This window comes from Vulpes lagopus, chromosome 8 (genome assembly GCF_018345385.1).
Source record: "Vulpes lagopus strain Blue_001 chromosome 8, ASM1834538v1, whole genome shotgun sequence".
Taxonomy (NCBI): Eukaryota; Metazoa; Chordata; class Mammalia; order Carnivora; family Canidae; genus Vulpes; species Vulpes lagopus.
In genome coordinates this window covers 89,576,769-89,603,172 of record NC_054831.1, presented here as the reverse complement: position 1 = coordinate 89,603,172, position 26,404 = coordinate 89,576,769, and the positions used below count along the sequence as shown (strand labels likewise).

The 26,404-nt window shown below is 41.9% G+C and overlaps 1 long non-coding RNA gene across 1 annotated transcript; it reads left to right on the top strand.

Annotated features, from left to right (window-relative positions):
• Window positions 1–310: 310 nt before the first annotated feature.
• On the top strand, window positions 311–24,791 carry LOC121497520. The gene is made up of 4 exons (XR_005989493.1): window positions 311–815; window positions 1,865–1,982; window positions 7,340–7,382; window positions 23,287–24,791. It is a non-coding gene; the product is annotated as an uncharacterized LOC121497520 (long non-coding RNA).
• Window positions 24,792–26,404: the final 1,613 nt, after the last annotated feature.

Here is a 26,404-nt window from a genome sequence, read left to right as displayed (position 1 = left end):
ATTGTTCTAGGAATTGGAGGCTTGCTGGAAAAATTTCTTGAAGGAGATAGGAATTCAGATGTGAAGAGAAGGTGCAGCAGGACTTTGTTGGATCAGTAACTATGGCTTTCTTCTCCCTCTCTCCCTTGGACTGTGTTCTGAACAGACCCACTTAATGTGTGGCAGAGAAGAAGTTATTCTTTTTTTTTTTTTTTTTTTTTTTTTTAGAAGAAGTTATTCTATGACTAACCCAAATTCCTCCCCCTGGTTGCAGTTACTAATTTAGGTTTAGCCAAATAAGTCAGTTCTGGACAATGCACAGTCCCAAGCCCTGGGTATGTGATAGGAACTGATGTTCTGTTTTCCAAAGATCACTTACGATAAGAATGGGGCACCTAAATGTGAGGCAGCCATTTTGGCAGAAGAGTGAAGTTTGAGCTGTTGCATATGTGGAGGACCTGTGTACCCTCTGGCACCTGCTGATGAAGCTCTCCCCATTGGAGGAAAAGCCAAGAAAAGGTGTGATGCGAAGAGTCCTTGGTGAAGATGAATCTGCAAGTTTCCTTAAATGCCCACCCTGCATGGATGGTTGAAGTCATTTAGCCTGTATTGTAACAATCTGCATTTAAAAAATGCTTCATCAGTTGCAGGTCGTATCTGTAATTATTTGCTCTGAATAAATTGTTTGCTTGATGATCTGATGTCTTCCAGAGGCTTAACACATTCGGCCAAAAGGTACTGCATGGAAAGTAAAGGAAGGATAATAAATCTTGTCCACAATTTGGACACCACTTCACGTTTGCACAGTTACTGTACATTTTTGTCAGGGTTGAAAGGTGAGTGGTTGGTTTATTTTACAGTATTTTCTGTCTTTTGATAGAAACAAATACATATTAATCTATGAAATGATTTGCATTCTTAAGCTCTACCTCAATGAATTTGTGTAAGGAAGGTGGAATTCCAGTCTGAGAAGGTTTCTCTGATTTTTTTTTTTTTTTTTGGCTAAAGTTGCCTTAGAGGTGCTCTGGAATGTGAGGAATATCCTGAATGGCATCACTGAGACCCTCTCTTCACTCTTGTGAGAGTGTGGCTTAGTAGAGGTCTGTAGCTCAGTTCTGGCCAATGAGACATGAATGAAAACTTGCTGGAGGAGGGATTGCCATGGAAGGGTTTCTTAGGTCTTTCAAGAATGGGATACCTTGATGGTATTGAACTGTTTTCCCTTTTGGCTTCTTAGAATGTGAGGCTCATATTTCCAAATTCTCACTGTTGTACTAGGTATGAGGCTTCTTTTAAAATTTTTTCATTTTTTTTTGCTGTTTAACTCAGGCCACAGGCCACAGAAAGCATCATGAAGTAAGGGAGAGTTGATCCCCCTGAGGAGGGATGGTGGGAGTATCCCCTCTCATACCCCAAATGGCAAAAAAAAAAAAAACAACAATAAAAAAACTAGGTTAGTCATAGCATCTCTTCTTCTCTGCTGCACATTAAGTGGATCTCTTCCTTGACCATTATCTGGATGTCCTGATTGGGCCCAGCTCTACCCTCAACCATAGACAAGGAGTGGTCTGTGGGACTACCAGATTTGGAGGCCTGAAGTGTGCAAAGTGGTGGTGCTTGAGTAACTACTCAGATGATGATAATTCTGTTAGCTCAACTCACCTACACACTTTTTTTGTAAGTAAATGCAATTGTGGTATGTAAAAATACTTATGAAGCATTACAGTAAGAGGAGTTAATGTATAAATCATGCTATATGTAAAAAAATTAACTGTATTCTTTTTAAATTCCTGAACTCAAGGAACTCCTTATCAAGAAAGAAATTGTACCGCACATAGTCCATTAAAATAAAAATTTACTGATCTTGTGATTTTTAATTTCTTAGGCATTGGTGTGCTCTTTCTGTTGGCATGGCGGTCACCTACTAAATGACACCTTGCGGTTTGACAGGGTATTACATCCAAGTCTTGTATCCACCATTTTGTTCAACTGATAGTCTTTAGGTGAGTTGCAGTCTTCAACTACAGAACTTCTTCTAAAATTACTAATACTGCTTAAGGTCTTCTTTGGGTTTCTGCTGAACTAAGCAATTACACTAAAATTATTTTCTAGATTTTAAAGTGTTTCCTAAGATTTTTTTATATGGCCAAATTCTGTCCTGTTAACTAAGCCATGAAAATCGTTTACTGGAATGTCATGTTTAATTAAATTGAAAATATACTTAAGGCCAAATGAGAGGTGGTGCAGTGTGAAGGTTAAGCATTCTCTGCCTCTGTCATTGAGTAACCAGGTTTATATTTGGACTTTGCTATCCTCTCTGGGGAGTGTCAGCCATAGAGTTGGAACTTCTTGCCATTGATCTGAGCCTGCAGTGGCTCCTAACTCCTGGCCTGAGGATCTGTTATACCAAACTTTTTCCGGTTTTCTCAGAACCTGACAGTGGTTAAAATTTCCACAAGTGGCCATGCAGATAACATCCCAAAGTGGAGAGTGAAAGCCTTTAGGGACCAGATGGGCATGGAGGGCTTGCTTACCTGGCTGTTAGCAGTGCCTCCAAAGGCATACCCACCCCACTGTGCCAATCAGAACACATTCTGGCAGTGGAACAAATAATGGCCTATGGGAGCAGAGTGGTTTGGTTGCTCCCATATGTGTGTGTCAGGATGGTCAGGGATCCCCAGGACCTGGAGGAGTGCATAGGTGAAGCATTGTTAGCCTTTGAGTATCCCTGGGAGCAAGTACAGTCACTTTGGGGCACTTTGAATGTCTTGGGCATCCTTGAATCAGAAGGGATACCAGCTGTGAGATCTTAGAAGTCTCAGATGTGTGAGTTACCCTTTTGTTGCTAGATTATGAAGAAATTCTGGGGATACTGGGAGGGATGTTCCTTGGAAAGCTCAAGGCAGTTGCTCTTGACTAAAATGACAGATAAATTTAACATTTTTAAATCCCTATTGCCCTGCTTATGAAAGCCAGAATATCAATCAAAGGGGTTACAGGAAAGTAAATTAATATTTTTTGAGCATGTAGTATACATAAACTGAGGCTCAGCTGTGTCACTTGAGTTGCCCAAGGTCACACAGTCAATGTGTGCAAGACTGGGGATTTAAATCTAGCTCTGTTGGTTCCAGAATCATTATAGATTAATGTTCAGGAAAGAGGGAAATCTGGTGATAGCTAGAAAACCCTCTAGATTACCATTGATGCTTAGGAAACCACCTTTAACTAACCATTAGAGTTGGGGAGTTCACATCACTCCTCTCTAATCATTTTTTTCCCTCCACTGTCAAGTGGGAATTAAATGACCACAAATAGATGTGTGGCTATGTCTGTCCACATATGTGTTTGCTCTAAAGTGAAAATGGCTTTCTACTTAGGTAGAAAACCTACAGCTTGTGAGTTGCAGAGGTTGCATATCCTACACTCTGCTTCCTGAGCTCCATATTGCATCTCCATCAAGTGAGAAACCACGTCAGGACCAATAAAGCGGGTAAAGGGGAGATAGCACTTTATAAAGCACCAATGTCTGCTTTCAGAATGTCTCAAGAGTCCAAAGAATTGATGGCTAGGTTTCCTTTGCAGAAAAGAAATTCATGAAGCAGCTGTGTTAATGAGGGCAGGGCGAGTGGGCTGCCAGAGTTGTGGACAATATGGGGCTGAGCTTAAATGACAGCTTTTGACATTTCCTGTCTTTGCATTTGGAAATCTTATAGTAAAATCCTATAGCTCTGAAATTGGTTTCTCCTTAGAAACAGTCCAGTGTCCTATGAACTGAAATGGGAGCTAAGAAGTATTTCCAAGGCTGGCCAGTTTCTTTAGGGTCGAGGAGCTGGTAACGAGTGTGCATGAGGGGGCAATGAAAAGCTTTGGTCATTGAGCTAAGCTACGTTTGATTTAGGATTTGCCATTTCTTGGGCCACTGGATGTATTGGCTGTTCTTTCAGTCTCAGTTGAGCTATTGGTAAGTTCATGACTGTATGTAGAAGGGTAATAATATAATACCCAACTTGAGTATGCTAAATATTCTGTCGTGCTCCCCATTTAGCCAAATCCCTAGCATTTCAGAGTGTAAATACTGGAACAAGGGACAAGGGTGCTGTTCCCCATATAATTTACTTGGCTTGGCCCTGCTCCTCTTGTTCCCAACACAAATGCCACTTCCTCTAAGAAGTTTTCTCAGTTTTCAGGTAATATTGAGAATTCCTATTATTCTCTAAAAACCTTCTTCACACATTCTGTACAATTTTAGTGAAAGAATTATTTATATCTGTTTTAAATCCCTATTATTCAGTGCACTGTGAGACTCCCAGAAAAGAGGGACATACTTGTTTCATCTCACTTAAAAGTGAAAGTATCAGGGTGCCTGGCTGGCTCACTCCGAGACTGTGTGACTCTTCATCTTAAGGTTGTGAGTTCAAGCTCCATGTTGGATCTAGAGATTACTGAAAAATAAAAATAAGTTTTTTTTTTTAAAAGGTGAAAATAGCATTAGTGAGGGGGAGACTCCTGATGCCAGAAGTGTAACGGTTCTGAAAGCAATGGCAATCCTGGGCACCTAGTAGGTTTGGAGTAAAATACTTTGAATGAGTGAATACTTGAGATTTCGTGGAATGTAATGGAAACCTAAATTTCGTTCAGACTTAAAATGGAGATTTCGGTGTTTGAGCTTGCAAAGGGGGCATGGATGCTATTTTTAGTTAATAATACCCGAAGTCCTGAATTTAGAGTTTTCTAATGCCTTGTAAACCACAACATCTCCATAAAGGATCTTTGCATCAGGAGAATCATGGGTCTCATATGTGAACTTAGAAGTAAAGTAAGGCTACAGATTTTTAGTGATTTTTTTTTAAATTTTGGAGTGTCAGATAACTGGCAGCTGAAATCGAAACAGCTTCAAATGTCACAAAATGTCTTCTTGTAATTCCTCTCAAGCATTAAATGTATTAAACCTTAAAGGCACAGTCTGTATTTCCCAACTCACTGTGACCGCTCTTATTCAAACGGCCTGCCATTAGGATGATTTTCCTCAAACCCTCAAATTAGTTTTTTAGATTAGATAATGGCTAAGAGCAGAGAGTCAAGAACATTCTGTAAGGGGTCAGCTGGTACCGTGACCATAAGATTTTTAGACTTTGTTGAGACTGGCAGGCCCACGACTGCTTGGACACTATGGTATCCTTTGCCTCTGGCCCAGGGCCTGGCATATACTCCGTGCTCAGTAACTCTTGGTGGAGTGATGGAATGAGTATCTGTGCTCACCAGAAATGTTTTAATCAGTTCTGGTGTATAACAAATTCTTGGTGAGGCTTTAATAAGTCCCCCCTTTTAAAAACTGTTGCTCTCTCCCTGGTTCCTTCCACTTGGCTCTACCCTTGAAGCTCTGCTTCCTTGTTTGCAGACTCAATTATCCTCTACTAACCTGCTGCAAATTTTACTTTGGTACTTTGTTTTGTTCCCTCCTTCTCCCCATCACAAGAACATAAAATACATGAAGGCAAAGGGTTTTTATGTGTTCTATTCACAGCATAGCTACTTAAAATATTTAAGTGAATAAATGAGTGACATTTCTGAATACCACAGAGGGATAATTGATGCCAGGGTATAAGACCTTAAATAAAACCACAGTTTATACGACTCCAAATTCTTTAACTTGTACAATGGATTTGTGCTATATTTCAAGTAAAATGTATTACATTGTAATATGCTAGTTTTGAAAACAGCGTCTTGTTAATAGCAAAAGCATAGATGGAAAGGTGATTTTAATTAAAAATGAAAAATGTTTAAAGTAAAAAGAATGGGATGTCTTTATTCTAGAAGAGTGAAAAAAAACAACTAATAATTGCCCTTACCACCATTGACTGAATTATTGCTAATATTTGGGGGCATACTCGGTCAAGTTTTTCTCTTGTGTGTAATATTTTCATTGTATTTAAAAACAAACCTACTTTAAACGTTAGGAAGAGCCAGTGTCAATGTTGCCCTTACTAGGTTAAAAGCTCTGTACTAAATGCCTTATTTATACTTATTTATATTGTACAACATCTGATGATGTAAGTGCTAGTATTACCTCATTTTACAGAGGAGGAAACTGAGGCACCCGGAAATTAAATAACTTGGCTGAAGCTTGTGAGTCTAGAACTGGGCCTTGAGCCAAGGCAATCGGGCTCCAGAATCCATGCTTTTAATCACAAATTTCACTCCCTCTATATACTGCTTATGACTGGATTTTTTTTTCTTCTCTCCTATCCCTGAATCAAGAACATCTTCCTAATAGTTCTGTATTCTCTTGCAATGCTACTTGTAAAGGCTAAATAGTGTTTGAGTACTTGAATTATCCAGTTCTTCTATGTAAAAAAAAAAAAGTTAGGAATTGTTTGGTTCTTTTTTTTTTTTTTTTTTTTTTGCTACTATGAATAATGTTACAAAAAAGCAACTTGAAGGTAAATGCACACCTGTATGATGGCTTACTTAGGTTTAATTTCTCCAACTGGTATACAAAGCTCAACATGAGTACATACAGTAATTTAAGGGATTTATAGGGAACAATTTTGAAAAGTATGTTTTTTTTTAATACATCTGGAGTATTAGGCAGCTGCCTCATGGGTCTCTTCAAGTGATGTGCACCTGCATTTCCTCTTACCAAATGGTTGTTTCTCCTGAAAATGGTACTTGAACCATGTACAAGTGAAAAGGTATTCCTTTTTTTTTTGTTTAAAGATTTTATTTATTCATGAGAGACACAGAGAGAGAGGCAGAGACAGAGGCAGAGGGAGAAGCAGGCTCTATGGTTTAATTAGGAGAGGCTAAGGGAGAGGCAGGCTCCATGGTTTAATTATGTCGGCAGGGAGCCCGACGTGGGACTCGATCCCAAATCCCAGGATCATGCTCTAGGCCAAAGGCAGACACTCAACTGCAGCCATCCAGGTTTCCCTGAAAAGGTGTTCCTTAATGGAGGTATTATGTGACTGTGAGAAGAGCTCTGAGTGATAATGGAGAATTCAGAATGAAAATTGGTAATTCAGGTAAAGACTGAATGAGTAAAGTAAACCATATTTGTATACTTAATGCTCCACGCAGACTAGAGTGTTATTTCAAGCCAAATGGGAAGAATTTGCTTTATGGAGACACAGAGCTAATTAATCTATGTCAAATTATTTTTTAAATACTTGTCTTCTGGATAATTCAAACTCACTGTTGCAGGAATTAATCTATCTCTCCTTATCCATTTGTAACTGTTGACCTGACAAGCGTTTCCTTTTTTTCCCCTTGGTAGTATAAAGTGTTTATGGTGCAAAATTAACATCATTAGACAAAATGTCATGCTTTGGGTGAAAACACTGAACATTTTTACCTCTTACAGTGTCAACCCAAACTCCTGTGATTGATGCATGGTGCAGTTCGGGGTAAGTCTCCAGCTGGTCCAGCACTCCCTTTGCTGATAAACACATAGAGCATGGTTACACCTGAGGCCTGGGGGTCTGTGCACATATGTCCCTATCTGTGTGTATGTGTATATACAAACTTGCAGAATTGGCTGGACAAGAGTGTGCATAAACATTTTTACCTCAACAGCTAGAACTTTCAAAAACATTTCCAATCACTGTAAAATTTATTTGCTACTTAAGCATTTATTGAGCACACCGTGTGTCCATACTATAGTAAATGCTGGAATACAAGGATAAAAGACAAAGTCAGAGTTCATGGTATTCTGGAAACATTAGCCAGGTAAAGAAGGAATTGGAGACCATGTTACGTTGTCACGAATAATAATAATATAGCATTATCATGCATCTGGGAAGGAGAGATTTAGAGCAAATAGCACAGAGCAGGCCTCACTGATATCAGGCCTTGATGAATGCTCATCGGGTAGCCAGGGTGGGAAAGGGTATTTTGGACAGAGAAGAAAATATTTAAAGACACAGTTACAAAATAGCGTGAGGTATCAGGAAATTTCAGTCCCCAAGAACTCCTGCAGTCCCAGGAACCTGAGCTCCTGTAGCAGCCGTCCATATTCTGCTTATCCTTGGTCTCCAGAAAGGGACCACTGAATATGTGCAGCCATTGGTCATCTTTGTGTTAAGATTTTAGTACAATGGGAGAAAACTCTGAGTTGGAGATCAATTCTGAGGCTGCTTGGAATTCTATTAGGATTGCTTCATTTGGGGTTAGTCTTGGCTCTGTTTCCCACTTTTCTGAGTGCAGATATTCCCAGAAAGACCTTTATATAGCCTCTGGATCCATCACCAACTGTGCCTGGATCTGTGCCAGCTACTGTGCGGTTTGCACTACATAGTAGTTATGTGCTACATGTTTGTTGCTTGGAGTATTGGATGGTTATAAACAGGAGAGCTAGTACTTGAAGGAACTTTCAAGTCTTCTTGGAGAAATGAGTTAGGAACATGCAAAGGACTCTACTTACAATAAAGAATATGAGTAACTGTTACATGTAAAAGAGATTTAACAAGGTTAGTATAAATTCCAAAAGAAAAGTTAACCCATGCTTCATTAGGATAGACAGGAATACCATGGAGCATCCTTAAATGGGTAGGAATGCTGGATTCTATATGTAGAAAATGGTATACAGTTTAAGTGGGAAGTCTTCAGACGAGGGGCAAGACGGCGGAAGAGTAGGGTCCCCAAATCACCTGTCCCCATCAAATTACCTAGATAACCTTCAAATCATCCTGAAAATCTACGAATTCGGCGTGAGATTTAAAGAGAGAACAGCTGGAATGCTACAGTGAGAAGAGTTCGCACTTCTATCAAGGTAGGAAGACGGGGAAAAAGAAATAAAGAAACAAAAGGCCTCCAAGGGGGAGGGGCCCCGCAAGTAGCCGGGATGAGGCCGGGGCGAGTGTCCCCAGGACAGGAGAGCCCCGTCCCGGAGAAGCAGGAGCTGCACCAACCTTCCCGGGTGGAAAGGCCTCCCAGGGAGTTAGAGCAGGACCCAGGAGGGCGGGGATGCCCTCGGGCTCCCTGGGACACTAACAGGCACCTGCGCCCCAGGAGAGTGCGCCGAGCTCCCTAAGGGCTGCAGCGCGCACGGCGGGACCCGGAGCAGCTCGGAGGGGCTCGGGCGGCGGCTCCGCGGAGGGGGCTGCGGGCCGGGAGCACGAATCCAACAGCGCAGGCCCCAGAGCACTGGGCTACAGGGACACAGCCCAGGATCCGGCCTCCCCCGGGACAGGCAGAGGCCGGGAGGGCCCAGGACAGCAAGGACGCTCCTGTCCCGAGTTGAGCAGATCAGCGGCCCCGCCCCGGAGCCTCCAGGCCCTGCAGATGGAGAGCCCCGGAGTTACTGCAGGAGCTGACTCCAGGGCTCCAGAGCTGCCCCCGCCACTGCTTGTTCCTCCTGGGGCCTCAAGGGGTAAACAACCCCCACTGAGCCCTGCACCAGGCAGGGGCAGAGCAGCTCCCCCAAGTGCTAACACCTGAAAATCAGCACAACAGGCCCCTCCCCCAGAAGACCAGCTAGAGGCACCAGTTCCAGGGGAAGTCAAGGGACTTAAAGTATACAGAATCAGAAGATACTCCCACGTGGGGTTTTTTTTTTCTTTTGGATTTGTTGCTTCCCCCACCCCCTTTTTCCCCTTTCTTTCGTTTTCTTTCTTTTTTCTTCTCTTTTTTCCTTTTTATTTCTTCCTTTTTTCTTTTTTCTTTCTCTCTTTTCTTTCCTTCCCTCTCTCCTCTCTTTTTCTCCTTTTCACAATACAACTTGTTTTTGGCCACTCTGCACTGAGCAAAATGACTAGAAGGAAAACCTCACCTCAAAAGAAAGAATCAGAAACAGTCCTCTCTCCCACAGAGTTACAAAATCTGAATTACAATTCAATGTCAGAAAGCCAATTCAGAAGCACTATTATACAGCTACTGGTGGCTCTAGAAAAAAACATAAAGAACTCAAGAGACTTCATGACTGCAGAATTTAGATCCAATCAGGCAGCAGTTAAAAATCAATTGAATGAGATGCAATCCAAACTACAAGTCCTAAGGACAAAGGTTAACGAGGTGGAAGAACGAGTGAGTGACATAGAAGACAAGTTGATGGCAAAGAGAGAAACTGAGGAAAAAAGAGACAAAGACCATGAAGATAGTTTAAGGGAAATAAAGGACAGCCTGAGGAAGAAAAACCTACGTTTAATTGGGGTTCCCGAGGGCGCCAAAAGGGACAGAGGGCCAGAATAAGTATTTGAACAAATCCTAGCTGAAAACTTTCCTAATCTGGGAAGGGAAACAGGCATTCAGATCCAGGAAATAGAGAGAGCCCCCCTTAAAATCAATACAAACCGTTCAACACCTCGACATTTAATAGTTAAGTTTGCAAATTCCAAAGATAAAGTGAAGATCCTTAAAGCAGCAAGAGAAAAAAAGTCCCTGACTTTTATGGGGAGGAGTATTAGGGTAACAGCAGACCTCTCCACAGAGACCTGGCAGGCCAGAAAGGGCTGGCAGGACATATTCAGGGTTCTAAATCAGAAGAACATGCAACCAAGAATACTTTATCCAGCAAGGCTCTCATTCAAAATGGAAGGAGAGATAAAGAGCTTCCAAGACAGGCAGGAACTGAAAGGATATGTGACCTCCAAACCAGCTCTGCAAGAAATTTTAAGGGGGACTCTTAAAATTCCCCTTTAAGAAGAAGTTCAGTGGAACAATCCACAAAAACAAGGACTGAATAGATATCATGGTGACACTAAACTCATACCTTTCAATAGTAACTCTGAATGTGAATGGCCTTAATGACCCCATCAAAAGGTGCAGGGTTTCAGACTGGATAAAAAAGCAGGACCCATCTATTTGCTGTCTACAAGAGACTCATTTTAGACAGAAGGAAACATAGCCTGAAAATAAAAGGTTGGAGAACCATTTACCATTCAAATGGTCCTCAAAAGAAAGCAGGGGTAGCCATCCTTATATCAGATAAACTAAACTTTACCCCGAAGACGGTAGTGAGAGATGAAGAGGGACACTATATCATATTAAGTATGATATCCTCATACTCATACTCCTCATTAAAGAGATCCTTTAAGAGGATCTATCCAACAAGAGGACTTAACAATCCTCAATATATATGCCCCGTGTGGGGGCTGCAAAATATATCAATCAATTAATAACTAAAGTGAAGAAATACTTAGATAATAATACACTTATACTTGATGACTTCAATCTAGCTCTTTCTACTCGATAGGTCTTCTAAGCACAACATCTCCAAAGAAACGAGAGCTTTAAATGATACACTGGATCAGATGGATTTCACAGATATTTACAGAACTTTACATCCAAACTCAACTGAATACACATTCTTCTCAAGTGCACATGGAACTTTCTCCAGAATAGACCACATACTGGGTCACAAATCGGGTCTGAACTGATACCAAAAGACTGGGATTGTCCCCTGCATATTCTCAGACCATAATGCCTTGAAATTACAACTAAATCTCAACAGGAAGTTTGGAAGGACCTCAAACATGTGTAAGTTAAGGACCAACCTGCTCAAAGATGAAAGGGTCAAGCAGGAAATTAAGGAAGAATTAAAAAGATTCATGGAAACTAATGAGAATGAAGATACAACTGTTCAAAATCTTTGGGATGCAGCAAAAGCAGTCCTAAGGGGGAAATACATCGCAATACAATCATCCATTCAAAAACTGGAAAGAACTCAAATACAAAACCTAACCTTACACATACAGGAGCTAGAGAAAAAACAGCAAATAGATCCTACACCCAGCAGAAGAAGAAGAGAGTTAATAAAGATTCAAGCAGAACTCAATGAAATCAAGACCAGAAGAACTGTGGAACAGATCAACAGAACCAGGAGTTGGTTCTTTGAAAGAATTAATAAGATAGATAAACCATTAGCCAACCTTATTAAAAAGAAGTGAGAGAAGACTCAAATTAATAAAATCATGAATGAGAAAGGAGAGATCACTACCAACACCGAGGAAATACAAATGATTTTAAAAACATATTATGAGCAGCTATATGCCAATAAATTAGGCAATCTAGAAGAAATGGACGCATTCCTGGAAAGCCACAAACTACCAAAACTGGAACAGGAAGAAATAGAAAACCTGAACAGGCCAATAACCAGGGAGGAAATTGAAGCAGTCATCAAAAACCTCCCAAGACACAAGAGTCCAGGGCCAGATGGCTTCCCAGGGGAATTCTATCAAATGTTTAAAGAAGAAACCATACCTATTCTACTAAAGCTGTTTGGAAAGATAGAAAGAGATGGAGTACTTCCAAATTCGTTCTATGAGGCCAGCATCACCTTAATTCCAAAACCAGACAAAGACCCCACCAAAAAGGAGAATTACAGACCAATATCCCTGATGAACATGGATGCAAAAATTTTCAACAAGATACTAGCCAATAGGATACAACAACACATTAAGAAAATTATTCACCACGACCAAGTAGGATTTATCCCCGGGACACAAGGCTGGTTCATCATGCGTAAAACAATCAATGTGATTCATCATATCAGCAAGAGAAAAACCAAGAACCATATGATCCTCTCATTAGATGCAGAGAAAGCATTTGACAAAATACAGCATCCATTCCTGATCAAAACTCTTCAGAGTGTAGGGATAGAGGGAACATTCCTCGACATCTTAAAAGCCATCTATGAAAAGCCCACAGCAAATATCATTCTCACTGGGGAAGCACTGGGAGCCTTTCCCCTAAGATCAGGAACAAGACAGGGATGTCCACTCTCACCACTGCTATTCAACATAGTACTGGAAGTCCTCGCCTCAGCAATCAGACAACAAAAAGACATTAAAGGCATTCAAATTGGCAAAGAAGAAGTCAAACTCTCCCTCTTCGCCGATGACATGATACTCTACATAGAAAACCCAAAAGCCTCCACCCCAAGATTGCTAGAACTCATACAGCAATTTGGTAGTGTGGCAGGATACAAAATCAATGCCCAGAAATCAGTGGCATTTCTATACACTAACAATGAGACTGAAGAAAGAGAAATTAAGGAGTCAATCCCATTTACAATTGCACCCAAAAGCATAAGATACCTAGGAATAAACCTAACCAACGAGGTAAAGGATCTATAACCTAAAAACTATAGAACACTTCTGAAAGAAATTGAGGAAGACTCAAAGAGATGGAAAAATATTCCATGCTCATGGATTGGCAGAATTAATATTGTGAAAATGTCAATGTTACCCAGGGCAATTTACACGTTTAATGCAATCCCTATCAAAATACCATGGACTTTCTTCAGAGAGTTAGAACATATTACTTTAAGATTTGTATGGAATCAGAAAAGACCCCGAATAGCCAGGGGAATTTTAAAAAAGAAAACCATAGCTGGGGGCATCACAATGCCAGATTTCAGGTTGTACTACAAAGCTGTGGTCATCAAGACAGTGTGGTACTGGCACAAGAACAGACACATAGATCAATGGAACAGAATAGAGAATCCAGAAGTGGACCCTGAACTTTATGGTCAACTAATATTCGATAAAGGAGGAAAGACTATCCACTGGAAGAAAGCCAGTCTCTTGAATAAATGGTGCTGGAAAAATTGGACATCCACATGCAGAAGAATGAAACTGGACCACTCTCTTTCACCATACACAAAGATAAACTCAAAATGGAAGAGAGATCTAAATGTGAGACAAGATTCCATCAAAATCCTAGAGGAGAACACAGGCAACACCCTTTTTGAATTTGGCCACAGTAACTTCTTGCAAGATACATCCAAGAAGGCAAAAGAAACAAAAGCAAAAATGAACTTTTGGGACTTCATCAAGATAAGAAGCTTTTGCTTCTTAGCTTTTGCTTCAAGATAAGAAGCTTTTGCTTCTTAGCTTTTGCTTTAAGATAAGAAGCTTTTTGCACAGCAAAGGACAACAAAACTAAAAGACAACCTACAGAATGGGAGAAGATATTTGCAAATGATGTATCAGATAAAGGGCTAGTTTCCAAGATCTATAAAGAACTTCTTAGACTCAACACCAAGGAAACAAACAATCCAATCATGAAATGGGCAAAAGACATGAAGAGAAATCTCACAGATTTCTTCACAGATCTCACAGATTTTTTTTTTTTTTTTTTTTAGGTTCCTGTTAACTACTGATCTTTACTCTTTACTTTTATCAACAGTTACCTTGTTTTTTAAGTCAAAGTGTTTTGACCTCTGCCCCTTAGCAAGGCAAAAGCCTTCTTGAGGAGGAAAGGGTGGCATTTTAAAGGGGCTTCCAGAGCATGGTAGAGGAGACTCCTACAGTGACATTCTGAGCTGATGTTCGACACAACTGTGCCAGAGTTTCATCAACAAGATTTGTTTTGGTTTCAACACCTCCAACGAGACAGATTCCAGATCCTTCACACCCCAGGCTGCAGCTGACCAACGTTCCACAGGATGCCAACATGCTGGAAATAGGTTTTACCTGTATTTGATGTCAAATACTGTGGAATCCTCATCCTCATCATCCTCCTCATTCAATGGGGCCATTTCCACTCGCTCAGCTGGAGTAGTGATGATGTCATACTTACGGGTCTTCTTCAACCTCTTTCCCGACCTGAAGACGCGCAGCAGCAGGCAGGCGATGAGCAGCGCGGTGAAGGCGCACGCCACGACCACATGGCCAACATGCACATGAGAAAATGCTCTGCATCACCTGCCATCAGGGAAATACAAATCAAAACCACAATGAAATACCACCTCACACCAGGGAGAATGGGGAAAATTAACAAGGCAGGAAACAACAAATGTTGGAGAGGATGTGGAGAAAAGGGAACCCTGTTGCACTGTTGGTGGGAATGTGAACTGGTGCAGCCACTCTGGAAAACTGTGTGGAGGTTCCTCAAAGAGTTAAAAATAGACCTGCCCTATGACCCAGCAATTGCACTGTTGGGGATTTACCCCAAAGATTCAGATGCAATGAATTGCCGGGACACCTGCACCCCGATGTTTCTAGCAGCAATGTCCACAATAGCCAAACTGTGGAAGGAGCCTCGGTGTCCACTGAAAGATGAATAGATAAAGAAGATGTGGTCTATGTATACAATGGAATATTACTCAGCCATTAGAAATGACTAATACCCACCATCTGCTTTGACGTGGATGGAACTGGAGGGTATTATGCTGAGTGAAGTAAGTCAATCGGAGAGGGACAAACATTATATGTTCTCATTCATTTGGGGAATATAAATAATAGTGAAAGGGAATAGAGGGGAAGGGAGAAGAAATGTGTGGGAAATATCAGAAAGGGAGACAGAACAAAAAGACTCCTAACTCTGGGAAATGAACTAGGGGTGGTAGAAGGGGAGGAGGGCGGGGGGTGGGGGTGAATGGGTGACGGGCACTGAGGGGGGCACTTGATAGGATGAGCACTGGGTGTTATTCTGTATGTTGAATACCAATTTATTCTGTAAATTGAATACCAATAAAAAATAAATTTATTAAAAAAAAAGTAGTAAGTTTTCAAATAGGACATTGATGAACTACAATTATGTCAGGAGGGTCAAGCCAGATAGAGCACTGTCTCTTTGACTACTTTCTTAGGATAAATGTATGAGCATCTGATTACTGGGGCAAAGATACTGAGCCCTTTTATACCATTAATACATAGTGGAATGCGCTTTCCAAATAGCTATGCCAATATACTCAGTTGCAGTACATAAATGCATGTGGTTTATCATAATTTTGCTAGAGTTGTTACCATCATTTTTAAAGGTTTTTTTTTTTTAAGATTATTTATTTATTTGAGAGAGAGAGGGGGAGAAGCAGACTGACAACTGAGGAGGGAGCCCAATGCACAACCCCATCCTAGGACCCTGGGATCCTGAGCTGAGCCAAAGGCAGATGCTCAACTGACCAAGCCACCCAGGTGCCCCAAAAGTTGTTTTTTAAGGGAGCAATTTAAGAAGGTCTCATTCTCCTTGTAATTTGTGTTTCTTTGTTTACTAGTGAAGTTAAACAATTCTCACTTTGTTTAATAGTATTGTTTTGTATTGTATGAAGACATTTTCCTGCTGGTACTGTGATCCAGAAGGAGGACAGGAAAAGATTATTTTGCAAATGGAGAAAGAGTGGAGAGACAGATGGAAAACACTGGGTCACATTAGTTATGTTGCGTTTTATTTTATTTTTGGTAGCAAGTGAGAGGAAACCTCACTTGAAAAAGCTTAAATAAAAAAAAGGACATTTAGTGGTTTACCTAATTGAAAATTCCAGACAGTATATTTGGCTTCAGTTGTAGCTCAGGACTCCATTAAGGTCACCAGGATCCATTTCTGGGTTCTGGGCTTTGCGTTTTGATGTTGTAGTCCTATATTCAAATAGGCTTTCCACCAGTGGTGGTTATGTGGCTGCCGCAGATCCCAGCTTCAGATGGCAGGGCGTGTTTCTCCATTTCCCTGAGCTAGACTGGATCCCCTGAACCTCCTGAAGCACTCACACCAGGAGAATGTGGTATTCTGATGGGCTCAGGCCTGTGGCAAGTGCTCCTCTGTTAGGCCGAATTGGTATTTCATGCTAAGTGATGTCAGAGAAGATGTGGATTCCCAGAGGTGAATGGAAGTTAAAGGATTCCACCTGTATGACAGAGCCATTGTTGGGGAAAGATGGAGTTTCAGGAGAGCATCTGCAGTGGGGGTTATAGGTGAAATTCAAGGGCCCCAGGATAAACTTCTGTGGCAGTGTGTGGCCTCCAGCTGAGCCTGATGAACCTGAACCCTTCCAGTGCGTGAGAGTAGGGCCGCCATGATTCTCCCAATGCCCAGACTCTTCCCTAGTATTTTAGCTCTCCAGGATGTGTTTAATTTCCTTCTTTTGCTCCCCTTTCCTTGGAAACAGAAGCCTACAGAACTTGGAGGTGGCAGTCTATAAGCTATGGTCCCTTAGCAGTGGGTGTGCCTATATTCTCAGCTTGGTGATAGTGGGGCTGGGACTCTACTGACCACATTTCTCACATGGCTACTTGGGAGACTCCTCTAGTGGGGGAGAGGGGCCAAGAAGGTATGAAGCTGGAGGGAGAAGAAGACCCTCGCTCTTACCTATTGGTGTAATACAGCAGCGTTTCTTCACTTTGCCAGTAACAGTTCTAGGGAGCAGCAGTTGGTTCCAGTCTGTTGGCCTAACACTGCCTCTGCCTGTGTCATGGTGGCCTCTTGGAAACCTCTTCTCCTGTCAGCCAGCTTTTCTTTGGAAGTCTAAATAAATCCCTCCTCTGCTGAATCTTCTCACCTTGTGACTTCGCAGCATCCTCTCCTCAGAGAGTTGGATTGGAACTCTACAGTGCCCCTCCACTCAGCTCACACATTTTGGTAGTGCCAACTTCCCTTTGCTTCTGCGCCCTTGAAATGGTAACTGCTTCTGGCAGTTACTACATTGATAACTCCATGTCTCCTTTTGGTCTTTGTTTTTCCAACATTTTACTAATAATTGTTTCATGAAGTTTCATGGAAAGATGTTAAAATAACTGGTGCTGTTTGTTTCCTGAGTAGACCCTGGACAGAAGTAGTCCCAGTCTACCTGCATAGTCTAACCATCGTTCATAGTAAGCCTGAAGAAAATCATGCTGATGGAGAATTAATACTGGCTTCCCATTGCTCTTAAGATAACGTCTGAGTGCTCAGGCTCTGCCTGAATTTATAGATGCTTCTCTTGCTGTGCCTGGCTTGCCCCTCCAGTTCTTGGCACATAGAACTCTTTTAGGTTCTTCTGGTGTTCCCTTGCCTATCACCTTCAGACCATTGAATGGACCATTCTTTCTGCCAAGGACACTGAGAACTTCCTTCTTTCTTCTGGATAACTCTCTCCTGTCTTTCAGATGCCAGCAGAGGTGTCATTTTCCTTGCAAAGGCTTTTTATTGACTTCTCCCCCATTTCCATATATCCTGTACTTTATCCCTGCAGGCATTCCTTTAACTGTTAAATTGCCCATCTTCCCCACTGGGTTGTAGGCTTCTTACAAGCAGTACCTGGAATTTCATATGTAGCATAATGAATATTTGTCCAGGACTTCCTTAGAAAAATCTCAGTGCTTGCTTTTTACTTTCTTGGAGCAAGGACAAAAATACAGCTACCATTGCTGCTGACGCAAGTCGTGCCCTACGTGATTACCAAGGGTTTCATCTCCTAGTCAAAGGACAAGCTAATGTTGTGAAAATTGCCAAAGTGGGACTCAAGGGCAACAAACAAGATGCCTTAAAGACCCGAGATGTCTCTGAGGCTGCCATGTGTCACTCTAGTGATGGAGGTGAACAGGGATCAGCTATTGATTCACCAGGTTAAAAGCCTTCCCATCACCCTCAGCCGCTGAAGGCGTTGTGTCAAAGATAAGCAGCAGAGGAAAATGAAGCCTTGTCAAGTCTTCACACATACGGTTTCCGGATGCTGCTGAGAGGCATTGGATCAGAGGGGAAGACTGAATGTGCCTGCTTTCCTGGGGCTGCGCCATGTGATGAAGAAACAGAACCTGTGGAGCTGAAACTTTGTTCTAATCTCAGTTTTGTCAGTGGCATTAGGGACCTGGGTGAGATGGGGTGATGATTAATTTGTAAAATGGAGCTGATAGCCTCTCTTTGACTTGATTTATTGCATTGAGGAGAACTAAAAGAAATAACTGATTGCAAAGTCCTGTGCACAGAATCAGGAAATCTTGGTAGTATGTGGGAAATGGTTGGATTGGCAGAGCTGATCCCATTCATTCATCTGTTCAAAGACATCACTGAAGGTTTCTTGAATGCTAGTGATACATAAGAAGATACATTTAATAGTCTTTATTTCCTGGAGTTTTCACTAGGAGGAAAAGATGTAAAAAGATAACAAATGAACAGAAGAAATGACATTATTGTCAGTTGCCTTGACATTGTTCTTTATAGCAGGTTTTTCCCCCCCTGATCGAGGATTCTAGTCCAGGATCACGCTTTGAGTTTGGTTGTCATGTCTCTTTAGTTGTCTTTTCTTTAGAATAGTTTCTTGGCCTTTCCTTGACTTACATGGCATTGACATTTTGAAGAGTCTGGGCCAATTGTTTTGTAGGAGGTCTCCCAGTTCAGGTTTGTCTGATTATTTTCTGACAATGTGCTTTTTAGGACCATGCAGCCAGCAAATGGCACAGTTAAGACTGACCTCATGTCTTGTACACATGCCTTTTAAATCTGCTGGGAGGCCCAGAGATCACAGGACCCTGTGGCCCCAACCCCAGAAGAGCCGTCCTGGTGACACAGCCAGCTTATGAAATAACAGCAGCTCTGAAATGGTAATAACCAGTGAGGATACCGCCTTCCCAGTTAAACCTGGCTATTTGCTTGGTTGTCATTTAGTACCTCCAGGTCTGAGTGACAATTTAAAAAAAAAAATTCAGTTATTTTATTACTTCATTTTGTCTTCATCTCAAGGTGACAATTTGTCCTGTTTTAATAGAGCAGACGGGAAAAACATTAGGAAAATTAGACCAAATGTGGTTAAAATGCCATGAGACAATTTCAGTTCTATTATGATGTTTTTCAAAACTGTAGGACATTGAACAAAATGCACTAAAATTAAAAAAAAACTTTTATTTGGAAAATTCTTTTTAAAAGCTGAACAATTGATGCAGCTAATCTATAATTTACCCAAATATTGGGTACTTTATTATATTGGCATGCTAGGAGTTAGCTCACTAAATTTTCTCAAAGAAATGAGGGAGACAAAGAAGCAAGTAATTGGTGTTCTGAGCCCATGTTCTACTTTCCATTTCATGAATTGGACCTCAAGTACATTTAAAAATTTGTCTAGATGTTATTAAAAAAAATGTCCAAACCAGCCCTAAATGAACTCTGCCATTTCTCAGCCTTTTCACTTCTAGTTGAGCCTTATTTATTTATTTTTCTTTTGTCCTTAGAGCAGATGAAGAGGATATCTCTAGGCATGTCTGGAGGAAGACCCTCCCCACATTTAGCTCTTGTTGCCACAGCATCAGCGTGTGGTAAGGAGTGAGCCATGAGGGAAAATATTCCAGGTATTTCTGTCCCACTGGTGAACAGTGATGAGGATGTGTGGGCTGTTTATACCATAAACATTTATTCAAAACCACCTATGGAACACACCATTAAATGCAGACGCCATGCTGGGTACTGGATTTAACAAATGAATAACTCAGTCATGGCTCCCACCCTCAGAGAAATTAGTCCTAACTAGGTATGTGGGGCATTCGTGATGTGACTGTGTAGGCTAACCACAGGATGCTAGAGGGTGCAAAATCAGGCTTGGAGGGAGGTAGACTGGGCAGGCTTAAATGTGTATTTGGCTCGTTGACTGCTACGTTTATCTCATGGAAAAAAACAGAGGCAGATAAGAGTTAGTTTGGCTTGCTCAAAAGTTAGGTGTCTTCATGCTGTCCATTCACTTTGAACTTGGAAAATTAATGACCAAGGTCATTAATTCAAAGAATGGTGATAACAGGGACATGGGTGATGAGAGAAATCAAATAGTTTTTCTGGATTCTTCCTCAGAAAAGTCCAGAGGAGATTGCTCAGAATTCTGAGACAGAAGTTGTCGGGGAGAGGGGTGCGGGTGTGCAGGATTCCTTCCCCTTATGAGCAAGTGGCTTTCCATCTTTCTCCATATGCTGAGTCTCTTGCCTTTTCTAGTGATGATTATGTGTATTTATTATAGATAATTGTTGTCTGGTCTCTGTCTTTCTTTATTGTTTGGTTAATATATATATAACTTCCATCTGTACGCTCAGTTTTTCACAACTTGTGAAATGGATCTGAGATCGTAAGGATTGTAGTTGCTTTGTAGTAACTGGTGATGGTAGAAAGAAATGGTGAGGCAGCTTCCAGTGTGATGTTTATCTTCCCAATTCTTACTGTTGCTGAGAAGGCTTCTGAGAAGTGCTGTCCAAGTGGAGACTTGAGGCATGATGACAGGAAATGTGTTCTAGATAGCAGGCAGAACTTGGAAAGACCTGGAGACCAGAGAGCACATTCTGGATGACTTCAGAGACACTGAAGGAACAGGGCACAAGTGAGAGATGGGGTTGGAAAGGGCTGTAAAGCTTTGGAAGCATTCCATCTAACACTTCCATCTCTTAGGGACCATGGGGAGTTATGGAAGGCATATGGGGATGTAAAGTGCTAGAATCAGATTTACATGACAGAAAGAACACTCTGGCAGCTGGAGGGTGAAAGTACTAGTGGGGCAAAACTGGGAGCAGAGAGACCAATTGGGACACCTGGACGAGGCGGCCAAAGGATGACAACTATGTGGGAAGGGAGACCAATATTTTGGGATGAATTGGATGTGGAGAATGAGGGGGAGGAGGAATCAAAGATGAACAGCCCAACCTTGTACCTCAGGCTTGCTCTTAGACTTTGAAGCTTCCCTGTGTCCTCAGTTCTTGCTAATATGATGACCTCAAAGATTGGCACTGACCTCAGGCCCCATGAGTACCTGTTTGTGCCCTGGTGGCACCGACAGTCCTCATGGCTACGGTCTGTCCTCTACATGTTGTTGCTGCTTACCACCTGGGCCCAGGCTTGGTCCTCCAGCACTTGCTCTGTCCTGGGTGTACAGTCACCAGGTATCACGGTGCTTCAGAGCACAGGCTCTGTGATCTGGTTTCACATCCTGGCTCTGCAGTTACTTTTTTAGAGTGACCTTTGGTTACTCACTGAATCCTACTTGTTAAAATAGCAGAGCTCTTGAGGCCAGGAGGATGAGCTGAAGGCTTACACGAGAGACACAATATGGCGCACAGACAGCACAGAATAAAGGCTGACCAAAGAGAAGGAGACAAGTAAGAACTATTACTAGGGAAGGTGATGTGGTTTATTTAGTTCTACAGTCTTCACTCTGACACCACACAGTTGGAAAGCAAAATGGCCATTTGGGTTCAGAGGAAAAGGAAGAATGTGAATGAGGCATGCTGAGAGTCCTCCTTGACCACGTGAAAGTTCTGACTCTAGAACCCTGGACTGGAACCAGAGCCAGACATGGGCCTCCTGCAGGGAGGCTTAGCCCTTTTCACAGTGGTTTCCTTCTCTCTGCTTAATTTTCTTCTTCTTGTCTGTGTCTTCCAATACCAGTCTTGTTAGCTCTCCTCCCTCCCATGCAACTGTTGTCTCTCTGCCTCTTTTCACTAGGTAGCTTCTCAAAGCTTTAGAAGCCTTCAAAAGGCTCACTAGAAGTTTCTAAAAGCTTCTAAAGAGCAGAAGAAGCTTCTATAGGCTGGCTGTAGAAGTTGACATTGGCTGAGGAGTGTTTTGCTTCTGGGAATGAAACCTCTAAGAAACGTTGGATCATTCTGCCTGAAAAACTGGCATATCCCTGAGTAAAATTCACCCATCATTGTAATCATAACAGTAACAATACCTGTTGGCATCAGTTCTCTCTATTGGTTCTATACAGTCAGCATTTATTGTGACCGCTAGTGGCTAAGCAGCATCTTTTCTGATCCATTAGCTTCCATGGTTAGCCGGTGGTTACGAGTTGACTTGTCTACCATTCAAATTAATACCTTGTAGCCCTAACCCCTAGTACCTCTGAATGTAACTGTGTTTGGAAATAGGACCTGTAAAGAGGTGATTAAGTTAAAGCAAGGCCTCTAGAATGGGCTCTAATCCAATATGACTGGTGTCCGTCTAGGAAGAGGAAATGTGGATACAAAGACTCCAGGGATATGTGTGTACACAGAAGCGACCACCATTTTCTCACTGTGGTCATCTGCAGGTCAAGGAGCAAAGCCTCGGCAGAAACCAGCCCTGCCAATGCCTTGGTGTTGGACTTTACAAGCTCCAGAGCTGTGAGGAAATAAATTTCTGTTGTTGAAGCCACCTAGTCTGTGGTATTTCCATGACAGCCTTAGCAAACTCCTATACTAGTGTGATCTATTTTAGACTCTCATGTCTGAAAATAACAATTGTACTGTAGAAGTGCTGTACACTCTAGAGGTAATGTGATAACACCGTGATATCTTTAGGTTTTATCTAGCTTTATTGTTCCCATTTTTGCAAATGAGGGAACTGAAACTTGGAGAGGGAAATGACCCTCCTAAAGTCTAAGTCACAGAACTAGAAGGGGAACAGGATTGGATCTAAATAGAAGTCTTTGGACACCTGTGCCTGGGTTCCTAAACACTGTCCTATACCGCCAAAAAAAAAATGCTGGTCCAAAAAAAAAAAAAATAAATAAAAATGCTGCTCTTCTCTGTTCTCCTTCCCCCCAAAATAAATAATGCCCCTTATTTTTCTCTGTGGCTCTCTGTTTCTTTATTCCAGAGCACTAGCTATGGTTAGTAATTATAAATTTAATTCTCTGATCATTTTTTCAATTTCTACCTTCTCTTCTAGGCTCATAATGTAGCTCTGTTCTTATAATCACAGAAGATGGCATTGGTATTGGAACGAACCTCTTGCTTTCTCTGCCAGATGACAGGCAGCCAGCTCTTTGCATATGGTGAAATGATCAACCTCCGTGGGCATTGGCAAGTAACCGGAACTACTGCTGGGCTCTTCAATTTATACCTTAATACTGTCCACATGTGGCTTCAGGAGTGGCATGCATCCCTTAACCTTCCCACATGGTGAACACCAGCGTCTACACTGCTTGCCTCTGCTATCATGAAGGGCCCTGCCTAAGCCCATGTTCTGGGACTTGTTTTTCCATTTTGTAATGTGCTTTAAGGCAGGAAGCTGTGAGCCACCTGATGCCACATGGTAGCTTTGCTTTTCCTGACTTTCCACTCTTTTAACACATTGTGGGTGAAGTGGTAGCTGCCTATTTTAGGAATAATGGAGTCTAAAAAAATGTAGCCCAGTCTATTATACCAGATTGTGGCTCTTCAATGAACAAGATCACAGCAGACACTTTTTTAGGGGTCAGACTGTGTTAATCACCTACTTCAGCCAATGTAATGTTATGATGAGAGTCGGTGTTATTTTCACAGTGATATTTCCCATCAGAGGTGACAATACCGTGTGCGTTCTCCCATAATCCAAACTGATAGAAAAATTCTATATACTTCCAAGGTCCGAATTTCATAAAGAGGGATTTTTTTTCTTGATGGGGCTTTTTATTTTTAGTTTCCCTTCTCTGTCCTCTACTTGCTTTTTTTTTTTTTTTAGCATCATTTAATACTTTCAAAAAGAATGAATAGTAGTCTACTTTTTTGTATTCTAGACACAACCCCTGCATAATTCTATTGAATTCTTTGTTGGTCTTTTTTCCCCCCCAAGTTATGGTTTTAAAAATAATCTAGAACTAATTTGCCTAATGAATATGCAATTATTTCGAGAGTCTTTTGAAGTTTTTGAAAACCTTCAGTCAGCATCTTTCTGGGACATGGTGATGAATGTAGCATCAGGCACTTAGAAGCCGTCTCTAATTTGGCATGAGCAGGTATAATTTTTGCACATTTCAAAGCTGGGCACAACACAGTCACTTAGTCTGTACTTACTACCGTGGTTAGCTCATATTTTCTACGTAGCCTAGTTCCCTCTGCTGGTAGACTGGACGAATCCTTGCTGCTGGGGCGCTTGTGGGGTTAAAATAGAAATCAGGTGGGACAGTGATGACAATATGCAGGAGGGAAGGTGGAGCCATTGGGTACAGTCACTGCTTGGGCCAGGACTCGCTAGTAATGCCTCCTATTGGTAGTGTGCTTATCTCTCATACTATGCCCTCCCTACATCTTAGTGGTCACTCAGCCATAGTCCAAGAGCAAGGGGATCTTAGCTCTGTTACAGAGGTAAGGAAAATCAAGGTTGGAGAGGTTAAGAAAACTTTCCAGGATCACGCAGGAAGTAGGTGCAGAGCCTGTGTTTGTTTGTTTGTTTGTTTGTTTTTAAGATTTTATTTATTTATTCATGAGAGACACAGAGAGAGGCAGAGACACAGGCAGAGGGAGAAACAGGCTCCACACAGGGAGCCCGATGTGGGACTCGATCCTGGGAGTTGGGGATCACGCCCGGAGCCTAAGGCAGATGCTCAACCGCTGAGCCACGCGGGCGTCCCCAGAGGCGTCCCCTGTGTTCTTCAACATGTTTTCTGGGTGAGGCACTATGCCATGCAATTTGGGAAATAAGGACATGAGCTTGATCCAGATCCAACTCAATGTTTATTATCTTCTGGTAGAAAGAGGACAAAACAGCATGATAGGTAGCCAAGAAGATTCAGAAAAGAGACAAGATAGAGGGCTGTGTCATGGAAGCAGGAGCAAAGGAAAGGGAGAAAAATTTTAGCCCAGTAGAGATAAAATCTGTCCTCTGAGGGGGACTCATGTGCAGAAGTGTTTGCTCATACCTCCCTCTTTGCTGCCTACCGTGCGCATTGTGTTTTGGAAAATGGCTCCTGGACAGAATTTTTCAGTAATTGTTTTTGACCTGGGAAACCAGTTTCCTCCTGTGTACTTTTTCTTTTTTTCAGTACCTCAGTAAAGAAGCCAGCTGGGCTTTCTCCAGTGCTGAAGGAGGCAAAAGCTTCCCAACCCCAACTGTGGGATTCATTAGCCTCTGCTGTCAAATTGCTGTGATCATGAGCGTGTGAAAGACACAGTGCCTTCCCAGTCCTAGCCAGGGCACAGGCCGTCCTAGTCCCCCACAAAAGTGCACAGGCCTTACTGTCGAGTGCCGGAACATGACATCTTGTGAACTGTTGCCTTCTGATGGAATTGCTTTTGTTTGCTTCATCAAATGGAACAAAGTGATTTCTCCCATGTTCAGTCTGTGTTATACACTTTTTTTTCTTGCCCCCTGTGAATATCAGTGCTTTTCCAGTTGCCGGTAACAGAAACGGTCTAACTAGCTTAAGCAGACCAATGAGAATTTATATTAACAATCTAAGGGACTAGACCCAGGAACAGAAAAATCAACAGAAGCCAAGGCAGTTACCCTCTTGGTAATTCTGTCTCTTGTAGGTTACATGGAGTTGTGTTTCTGGTTGTTTCTTCATATATGTTTACCTTTCCCCCCTCCCAGCCAGTTGGTTGTTATCATCTATTCGTGGCGGAAGAAGGCATTTCGTAATTCCCAAGTGTCCATCTTCTCAGTTTGAGATACCAAAAGAAGCTACCAGGTTGGGTCTTATCACCCGTGGTGGTGGGGTCATGTGATATGGACATTATTTCAGGCCTTCACTTTCCCCAGCCCCAATGGGTGGGGTGGATTTGGCAGAAAAAGAATTAGTCAAGGAACAGGCAGTCACAAGGTAATTGCATATTTATATGTAAGTAATGTTACCTAATTTTATATTTGCTGAGGAGTCAATATGGCATAAAAACTGTCCGTAGTAGGGCAATGCCTATGTATGTTCATTACTTCCTTTTTGGGGGAACAGTGGAGTTCCCTTGAGCTGTACAAAGACTAGAATTGATGAAGATATTCCTAGAAATCAGGCAGAAATGCACTGCTGAGAGAGAAGGCGGAGATGTTTTGAATTAATTAGGTTAGTTTATAATATTCATATGTACAA